The sequence below is a fragment of the Mobula birostris genome, chromosome 6, assembly GCF_030028105.1.
Source record: "Mobula birostris isolate sMobBir1 chromosome 6, sMobBir1.hap1, whole genome shotgun sequence".
Taxonomy (NCBI): domain Eukaryota; kingdom Metazoa; phylum Chordata; class Chondrichthyes; order Myliobatiformes; family Myliobatidae; genus Mobula; species Mobula birostris.
Window position 1 is genome coordinate 54110150 of NC_092375.1, and position 10343 is coordinate 54120492.

At 39.1% G+C, this 10343-nt stretch overlaps 1 long non-coding RNA gene across 3 annotated transcripts; it reads right to left on the bottom strand.

The window, feature by feature from the left end:
- Positions 1-506: 506 nt before the first annotated feature.
- LOC140199790 (uncharacterized) lies at positions 507-9490 on the bottom strand. 3 transcript variants are annotated; one of them, XR_011886490.1, is made up of 3 exons: positions 9442-9490; positions 5496-5564; positions 507-2463 (listed from the first exon to the last, which is right to left on the bottom strand). It is a non-coding gene; the product is annotated as an uncharacterized lncRNA (long non-coding RNA). The 3 variants fall into 3 exon arrangements; XR_011886492.1 differs by lacking the exon at positions 9442-9490 and adding an exon at positions 8508-8860; XR_011886491.1 differs by lacking the exon at positions 9442-9490 and adding an exon at positions 6993-7317.
- Positions 9491-10343: the final 853 nt, after the last annotated feature.

Sequence of the window (10343 nt, forward strand, 5' to 3'; positions counted from 1 at the left end):
AACCAGAAGACCAAATTATCCAAATTATTAACATATAACGTAATCATCCAAATTATTAACATATAACGTAAAAAGAATCCGTCCCAACACAGACCCCTGTGAAACACCACTAGTCACCGGCAGCCAGTCAGAAAAGACACCCTTTATTCTCAATCTTTGCCTTCTGCCAGTCAGCCACTGCTTTATCCATGCTAGAATCTTCCCTGTACTACTATGGGCTTGTACCTTGTTAAGCAGCCTCATTTGTGGCACCTTCTGAAAATCCAAGTACACAACATCAACCGATTCTCCTTTGTCTAACAGCAAAATCTATTATCTTGTAAGTGATGAACTGGGAATGTAATTTGGAGTTGATTCAGGAAACTTGATAGTGATCTTCAGAGATGTTTTCTGAATAGTATTCATTTTAAGGGCAAAAAGACATCAGTCTCCAAACTTATAAATTTAGAGAAAACACTCTCCAGCGCTTTCAAGAGTAATTCTTTTATTTCAAAAACATCATGAAATTTTCAATTAAGAAATTGAGCCCTGAAGGTTACTAATAACCTATTAACATATCAGACATCAGTTTCTGAGTACAAGACATTTTACTATTTAGCTATTCACAGTAACAGAAATTTTGACCAGGGTGCCCAAACTTTTGCATGCCACTGTATTAGTTGTATTCTGTACAAACAAGTCACAGATTTAGCCCTAGATCATGACAAATATGTGGATCAGTGAGAGGGGAAGGTAAAGCAAGTGATGCCAAAGCACAGGGAATTATTTGAGAACTATCCATGGGATTTCAAGTGTGAATTTTGGAAAACAGCTTTGGTTTGAGTTGCAATGTTGCAATTGTTCATTCATATCAGCTAGGTATTTGTGTGACAAAAATATGTTCAGGCTTATAACATATAATGTCCCTACCCAGCAAGATACCTGATGGTTGCTGACATTTGTACTCTAAATATGAAACAATGTCTTCAGGTGAACCAGGTTGTATTATTGGGAAAAGACAGTATTTAAAGGGTTGGGACTCATCTACTGTACGGTTTCAGAAAAACAAAATTCATGAAAACTCCAAAATTTATAAATTTATGAGATGTACAAAATCTAACTAAGCACCAACTGCATTTTAAAAATGTTATCTTGCACTGAAATATATTTGGATTTGTTGTGATCATTTTAACTGATGAAACAATGCTTGAATGTTAAATGTTTCATTGAAGAAAAACCATTAGGATTCAGTTACTGTATGAGAATATACAACTGTTAAATAGCTTTGTGATTGATGTAGTTTAAAAATACATACAGAAAGGGATATTGGAAAAGTGGAATAAAAACAATTCATGACATAATATATACTGTCGAGCTGATCATAGTTGTGATGTTAACAACTTTCTCAGAAAACACAAGCAAACTATCTCATTACTCTTAAACTGAAGTGACAATCATGGGTATTTTCAACATCTCATTGGATTCTAAATACAGTAGTTTTGAAAGTAAAAAGTTTATTCAAATGAAATTTCAATTTTATAATTAAAACCCATATGGTGCTTTATAATACAAAGCAATTTAACAGGAATCCTTTTAAAAACTAGTATTTTCTGAAACTTAATGATTCTTTATTTTGAAAGGTATGTAAAGTGCTTGAAAACTAAAGTGCTTGAAGACATCTTTGACAGATGTGTAAAGGTATTCAAATAGTCTCTGAAAACTCTTGATTGCAGAGTAAAATGGACTCTTCAGTTATGAAGATAAAGCTTAAATTGCACATATACCTTTAGTGACCACCAACATACCTATATTAAAAAGTGCTCTCTGGAAAAACATATATCGCCATCTCAGAATGGGAAGCCCAAGTTCCAACTGTAACAATTCTTCACTTGACCATAATCAACATAGATGTGATTTCTGTTTGCTGAGAATGAACCACTTTAATGACATCTTAAAGTAGTTATTGGAGCTTAACCAGAAGCAGCCCAACAGTTCAAAGGAGTGTATACATTTTCCCTTCATTGACATTGCCTGACTTATTGAGCTCCTCCAACTTTGTGTTGCTCCCGATTTCCAGCATTTGCAGTCTCTTCTATCTCCATTAAGCTCCGAAGACTTCATGGTGGTTTGTACTATATTAAAACTGATTTTTGTTCCAACTATTTTATTCTGCCAGTTTTCAGTAGATCTGTAAAAAACTTTCCTCAAAGTCTGTCATTTTTTGCATTGCTAACATGCCAGTGTTTTTCAGTACAAAGGATCAATTTCTGGAGCAATATTCAATTCTTTTTCTTCTTAGTGGTAGGTCCCACTGGTCGGTCTTGATTTCATAAAACAACTTTTTTTATGTCGTGACTATACATACAATTTTTTCTGTTTAAAGAGAATCACGACCTTCAGACCGCCGAGACCTTCAGACATCAGTGGCCCCAGATTCTGCTTCCTGAATTGTTGGTACTGGTGGCAATGGCTTAGTGTCAAAATCTGCAAAACAGGTTATATGGAAAATACACCAGTTAATTGTAGAAACAAAGTTTTCTAAGTAGAATCAAAACTACAAAGCAATTGTGCCAATTCCATTTCGTCCGAAAACATGCCATTGAACTTCTGTGTAGGGAGTAGGTCGCCATCAGCAAACTGTCTTTTATACATTTAGCCCTACTGACATTACAGGATAGTGTTTATGGAAATAAATAAACAGTCTACGTTTTGAGCCGAAACAGTTCATCAGGATTCAATGTCAACGGTGTATTCATTTCCAGACACTGTCTGACCTGCAGATATTTCCAGCATCTGCAGAATATCTTGTTTTACAGAATTTTATTGCATTGCTCTGTGCATTTCTCAACACACCATGTTAATTTATATTTTGACACCTCAGCCAATAAATTATTCTCCAATGAAAATGCATTAACTGCCCTATGAGCAATCATCATATGAATTTTCAAACTGAGATCACTAACGGCTTCATTTAGTTAAATATTATTAAAAATTTTTAAGGATGTTACAGGGGCCTTTACTTAATTGAAGCCATGGAAGAGAGATCATATAATCGCCCAGGGACATATGTATCTGAGATGCGCATGGTGTGGAGAACTAACTATATCTACTGGTTCTGTATGACTTACTATTAAAAAGACCAGATAAAGGGTGTAAACTTGTGGATAAATGTTTCATTTTCATACAAGTAGTGTTCCACTGTAAATAATTACAATTAGGTAACCTGAAAGACTACAAGAGAATAAGATTCCTAATTGTTTATTAACATACTATGTTTTCCTTATTTCCGTTCAGTTTTCTGGAGGTTATGATAACTTTTACCAAAAAATTTACACCTAATAAGTGTACCTCTGCTGCAAGCATTGAATTCAGCTGATCTGCCAAAATACCCTATCGGGATCATTCAAGTACAACTCTTGACCACATTTATAGCAGAACCTGCTTTCAATAATGTCTACAATGGGATATACCAGCAAGAGCCAATGGATAGAACTTAAAATTCTACCTTTACATAAAGTGCTACCAATGAAGTATGAAAATATAATACCACTATTGCTAGCGAGTCAATGCACATTGAGAAGACCAAATATAGATTTAATTTTGTTAAATATTTCATTTCAGAGCAGAGAACAATCCTGAACTTGGGTATACAAACAGAAAGTACTGGAAATACTAAGCAGGTCAGGGAGCATGCTTCAGCTCATAACCTTCCATTAGAATTATGGAAAAATAAAGAAAGAAATCAAACATGTTTGAGAACAGAGAAGGTGGAAAGATCAAAAGGAATGGTTGTGAGAGGGTGACGACCAAGAGACACAGATGTTGATGCTGCAGGCTGAGAGAAGGCTTGTTTAGGTGCCTGGAACAGGAGCAGACAAAAGTTAATTAACTTATATAGGAAATAAAACTACAATAATGTTGGAATTATGAGGTACAAAATATATAGTAATTGCTGGAAATTTTTAAAAATATGTAAATACTCGGCAAGCTCCCCTACCAGCAAAAAAGCACCAGCGCCCTCCACTGAGCTCTCAAACATGCAGCAAAGCATCAATAAAAACACAGACTTGCAGTGCCCCAAAGACTGCTCGTTCACCCGGTAATTTGACATATCACATGTTCTCTCTCTCCCTAACAAGGAAAAGAAGGGTGCCCTGTTTCACAGCAAGAGGGGAAACATAACAAACAACTCACTGATCTATGATGTTAAAGGTCATGATTGGTGGAAAGAGCATTTACTGTTTCCATTTCAGATTTACAGCATTATCAGGTTTTTTTCCAATTCTGAGACAAACTGAAAAGGCTAATTATCTTAAATTGTTGGTAGTTAGTTGAGTTTAGAGGGCTTTGATATGCTTGGTCAAGATATAAGAAGCAATTCCTCAAACTTGCATTGCCCATCATTTGAACAAGGTAAGAGACCAAAAAGGGAAATGATAGCTGAAATTGGGAATTTAACACAACAGGCAACTGGAAACGGAACATAAATGTTCTGTAAAGCAGCCAGCTAGTCTGTGTTTAGCTTTCCAATGTAGGGGAAATCACATAAGTGAGGTTTGAATGCATTTCATTAAATTGGAATTAGTCAAAGTGAATCACTGCTTCACCGGAAATAGTGTTTGAATCCCTGGATGGTGGCAAGGGAAAATGTCAGAGGGAAGGTTAAATGAGAAAGGGAATGGAATAATCCTTCTAAGTATAGTGAATTCCAGTTGATTGTGACACATCGGGACCAGTACATTTTGGCCCAATTAAGTGGCTGCCCCAATTAGCCAAAGTTTCATGGAAATAATTAAAAAAGGTATAAAAAGACAAACTGAGTAACAAATTATGTATTTAAATTAAATACAAAACAAATTAGAATACTACCAGCACCACTACAGTACTATAAAACTGCGTTTTAGTTCCTAACAGTTATTGGAGGCTTCTGTCGTGTTCATTGACTGCAAAATGAACAAAATCAGCGCAGACACCAAGTGCAGATAATGAGCGGCCTTTTTACAAATTTTCCATAGGTGCTTTGTTTTTTTTCAGTGTATATGGATCTTCTTAAACAGATGGGACTATGAATTTGGCAAAACTCCATTAATTCCTATGCACTGATGAACAGATTTTTCTGATGTATGTCATTCATTGATGCATAATTATCTTTTAAATGCCAAAGTTGAAATGTTGACTAATGTAGTTTTACTACTTCTGCTAAATGGATTTCCATCCCTAGTTTTATTCTAGTAAAAATAGCAGTAATTAACAATAGTACATGTATTTTGTTCTAACTTTTCTGGTTGGAACCAAACAGTTCCATAATTGTTAGTCTATATTGTTTCATTCAGTTATGTATGTGATATTCTGCATCATTTCTGATATGAAATAAAAATTTTAAAAATGTTTATGATTTAAAAAGAAAAATAACTATTACTTTAAGGTTTTGACATGTGTTCATAGCTCCTGAACAAATTTTGTGGGTTTTAAAATAAGCAAAATGAAATGACAGGAACATTGGAAAAAAAAATTACCAGTGCGCTGTGCTTCACCAAGGGATTGAAGTTCAGGACGTCTGTTAACTTTGGGAGTACTCCAGCCAACTAAAGAAAGACAAAGAAAGTAAATAATTAAACATGGAAGTCTGGCTTATGAGATCCTTGCAACAATGTTGATAAATTTCAACGTACCCAAGATTTTAAAAAGGGAAACATAAATCTGAGCAAAAATAATCTGAAAATTCTAACAAGCAATGCTCCAAACAAGACATGGGGTGGGGGTGAGGGGGACAGAGAGTGAAGGACAATTAAGAAGAAAGGAGGAGGAAAGAAGGAAAGGAGGACCTTTGGGAGAGAGAAAAAAAAACCTTTTGAGTTATCTGACACAAAAGAACACTACCTTAAATTCACCTTGCTATCAGGCAATTTTCAAAAAAAAAGTACTGTTGCTCTCGTATTATTGATGTAGTGGAGTGATAGTTCGCCCAACTATAATATAGCTTATGTATGGAGTCATCCCATATATGTTAATCAAAAAGTTAATTTTCTTGCAGATATACTCAATAAATCAACTAGTCAAAATAAAATCAATGATAGACCACACCAACTTGGGCATTCAACCAGTGTGCAAAAGATAACAAACTGTGCAAATACAAAAAGGAAGAAAGAAAGAAGCAAGCAAGCAAGCAATAAATATTGAGAACATGAAATGAAGAGACCTTGAAAGTGAGACCTTAGGTTATGGGAACATTTTAGTGAAATTGAGTTAAGTTTTCCACTTTGGTTCAAGAGCCTGATGGTTGAGGGATAATAACAATTCCTGAACATGGTGGTGTGAGCTCTTAGGCTATCGTCATCTTCCTCCTAATGGCAGAAGTGAGAAGAGAGTATGACCTGGGTGGTGAGGGTTCCAGATATTGGATGCTGCTTTCCTGCAACAACGTCTCATGTAGATGTTTAGTTTCAATATATTATGTGCAGACGTGCAGTACTTTATTGAAAATAGTGGTATCAATGGTATCTAGTCTCTTTAACTGCTTTAGTTAGGAAAAGACCTTGAAGTTGCAAGGTATATTTAATTAATAAAATGTTCATTTGGTGGTCCAAAACATTTTTCCAGCAGGTGTGGAGCTTTTGAGAATCTTGGGCTTCGTGATGCCTCCCTCCATGCAACTTTTATGCTCGCTTTGAGGACACACAATGCTTACCAGAAAAGCTACCTTCTACGGAGAGTCAATCCCTGTAAGGTGGCTGGGCCAAACAGCATCCCAGGCCAAGTAGTCAAGGAGTGTGCATACCAAATCACTGACACCTTCATGGATATCTTCAAAACTTCACTCAAACAGGCTGCTATACCCACATGCTTTAAATCAACCACCATCATCCCTGTTCCAATGAACTCTAAACCTTCAGAATTAAATGACTACTAATTGGCCACACTGACGCCAATCATCATGAAGTCCTTTGAATGGCTGATAATAGCATACATCAAAAACAATTCCTGCCACATTGCACACTCACCAATATGCTTACCGACAGATTCCATAGCATCTGTGATGCACCCAGCTCCAACACGGCTGGTGCAGGAAATGACACTAAACAATCTTAACTCTTTATTGAGAAGCTTTCTTGTGAGCACAAAATTCTTCCACACAAAATATACTATCTCTTTATGGATGAGAAATCTGGATTCATCTGTGGGGATTCATACCCATGACCTGGGAACCTAGAAGGCAAATTAGGAGAATGGATACTTGATAGACGGCTTAAGCTACTTATTCCATTGACATATTAATTCATTGGCCACTTCCCATATTTTCCAGCCAGTGTCATTAATACAAATATTTTGATTAATTGATTAAAGTTCCATCTGCCCCACTGCTGAAGCCTTGGAAAACAAAACCCTACTTAGGCAGTTCATAATATATTCTTATCATAATCACAAAGTATTATCCACCTCCAAGAAAAATAACATTTATTGACAGAAGCACAAGAGACTACAAATGGTGAAATCTGGAGCAACAAATGATCTGCAGGTTGAGAAGTATCTGTTGGGGGAAAAGATTTTTTCAGTGTTTCAAATCAACAACCTGCATTGGGGCTATGGAGAGGAAAGACAGCCAGTAAAAACACAAGAGATTGAGTTCTACGGTAAAAGTCAGCTGGCAATGGGTGATGGGTGAAGGATGAGCTCCCAGGTGCATACCATTTTAACTCTTCCTCCAATTTTGTCGACTACATTTGGTGCTGCTGATATGTTCCCTCTACATTAGTGTGACCAAGCACATGCAACTAATCTCCACAGCACCTGAGCTCTGTCTGCACCCAGATGTGTGCCATTTCCTTCTCATTCCACACCTACTTGCCTTTCCCGTGCCTTCTCCACTGTTAGGGTGAGGACCGGAGGAACAACACTCATATTGCATCTGTGTAGTCTACAATCCAATGGTATGAATGTTGATTTTCCAGTTTCAAGTAAACTTCCCCTAACCCCCACCCTCTTTCCAATTGACCTCCAGTCCTCCCATTTTGTTCCCTTTCATACATCCTTCTTCAGCCCCTCACCACTCATTTTCATCCCCCTCCTCCACCTGATTTCATCCCACCTACTAGCCTCAGATTTTGCCTACCAAATCACTGCTTCCCCCCTCCTGCTCCACCTGAAGACCCCCTAATAGTTCCCATTATCTGCTTCCTTATTTATCAGACTTCAGCGCTGGTAGCCTTTATATTCCTGTTTATCACCTTGCTGATAATGAGCGGCCTTTGTACAAATTTTCCATAGGTGCTTTGTTTTTTTTCAGTGTATATGGATCTTCTTCACGGTTTAAGTCTTTTACTGTATGTCTATTTGAACAATGTTAAGATTACACGTAACAAACATCGTACACTGCCTGGATGAGAAATTGGATGTGGTGTGGTTCGGCTTTCCAAAGATCAGCCCAGGTCACTTTCCTCTAAAACGCATTCTCCCATCTTGTCCAAGCCCCCTGCTGCTTCATTCCCACCGCCTTGCAGGCTCTCATCTCCTCCACTTACTGCTCTCACCTCCTCCTGAACTAGAACAGCGGTCCCCAACCACCGGGCAGCAGAGAATGCGCTACTGGGTAGCGGGGAAGCGATATGATTTGGCGATATGATTCAGCTGCACCGGTCCTCATTCCCTGTCACGGCCACTGATCAGCCATTACGCACGCGAGGTCGTGACCCGCGCGTCATCCGTGTCAGGGTGGAAAGGAGATCAACTCCTCGAGCTTGTAAATGACGACGGGGTGAAAAGTATGTTTGACATAATATCTTTGTCGGCATTTTGGATCAAAGTCAAGGCTAAATATCCTGAGATAGCTACGAAAGCACTGAAAACGTTGCTTCCATTTCCAACATTTTTCTGCGAAGCGGAGTTTTCTGCAATGAATGCAACGAAAACTAAATTGCGGAATAGACTGGACATAGGGAACCCCCTTCGAGTATCACTGTCTCCCATCACCCTTCGATAGGACCGTGTTGTTGCAGGGAAACAAACCCAGGGCTCCCACTGATTCAGCGATATTGGTGTGTTGCAATGATTTTATATATTTATACGGGGAAAATATGTGCTGTTTGTTTAATATTCAAATGTTACTTAAAATGTTATGATGCTATTGACTTATAAGTGACCCTATAACAATTACAGCACGGAAACAGGCTATCTCGGCCCTTCTAGTCCGTGCCGAGCGCTACTCTCACCTAGTCCCGCCGACCTGCACACAGCCCATAACCTTCCATTCCTTTCCTGTCCAGATACCTGTCCAATTTTTCTTTAAATGATAATATCGAACCTGCCTCTACCACTTCTACTGGAAGTTCGTTCAACACTTCAAGCTCCCCTGTCCTCCCCTGATAATTGACTTATCACTGTATTCATGTGAGGAAAATATGCGCTGTGTGTTTAATATTAAATTCGTTAGATAAGCCCTTTTAGAAACAAAATTGAGTGTATTACCCACTTATCGCCTATATTCCAGTAGTGATTAACACCCACCTCCACGAACAGAATCGCCAAAAAGAATTTGCTCGTGGGGGCGGGCGGGCGGGGTGGGAATCGGCAGGTCACGACGCGCATGCGCACTGGTGCCCGCGCAAGGCTTCATGGCCATTGTAGTCTTTTTGGGTAAACAACGCATTTGACTGCTACTCTTGTCCGTTGGCAACCCTACCCCATCCCCCCGGTCGGCCGGTCCGCAAGAATATTGTCAATATTAAACCGGTCCACAATGCAGAAAAGGTTGGGGACCCCTGAACTAGACGACGCCTTTCCTTCCCTCTGGTGTCCATTTAGGGAGTTGGAAAGGATCCTCGCCCAGCTCGGCCTCGTGTGACCACTCCCACCAGCCTCCTGTGACGCAGCCTCGCCTCTGCCTCCTGAACAGCTTCCTCTGCCCTCCACTTCCTGCCAGTACTTACTTGGATCCCTGCTCTAGCCACCTTCGGGTCACTCGAGTCCCTATACTGTAGCACTTCTCTGGCTCTTGTTACCTTGAATTCTTCCTCCAAGGATTTGAAGGGCAGTTGCAGTTTGTTGTGGTGTCCATAGGGTGCGATGCTGCTCAGGCTCTTTGGCAGCCCCAGCCATCTCTTGAGGTGGTTGCTAACCCTCCTCTCTAAGGTTTCAACTGTCGAGATTGGAACTGCATAGACGAGGAGGGGCCACAGGATTCTGGGAAGAATGCCATGCTGATACACCCAGGCTTTAAACTTCCCAGGTAGGCCAGACTTGTCCACAGATTTCAGCCAGTCATCCAACTCGGTGCAGGTTGCCTCAATGGATGTTGTGTCCCTTAAAGAGCTGTCAAAAACTTTGCCTAAGCTCTTGACTGGTTTTTCTGTGATGGTTGGGATGGCTGT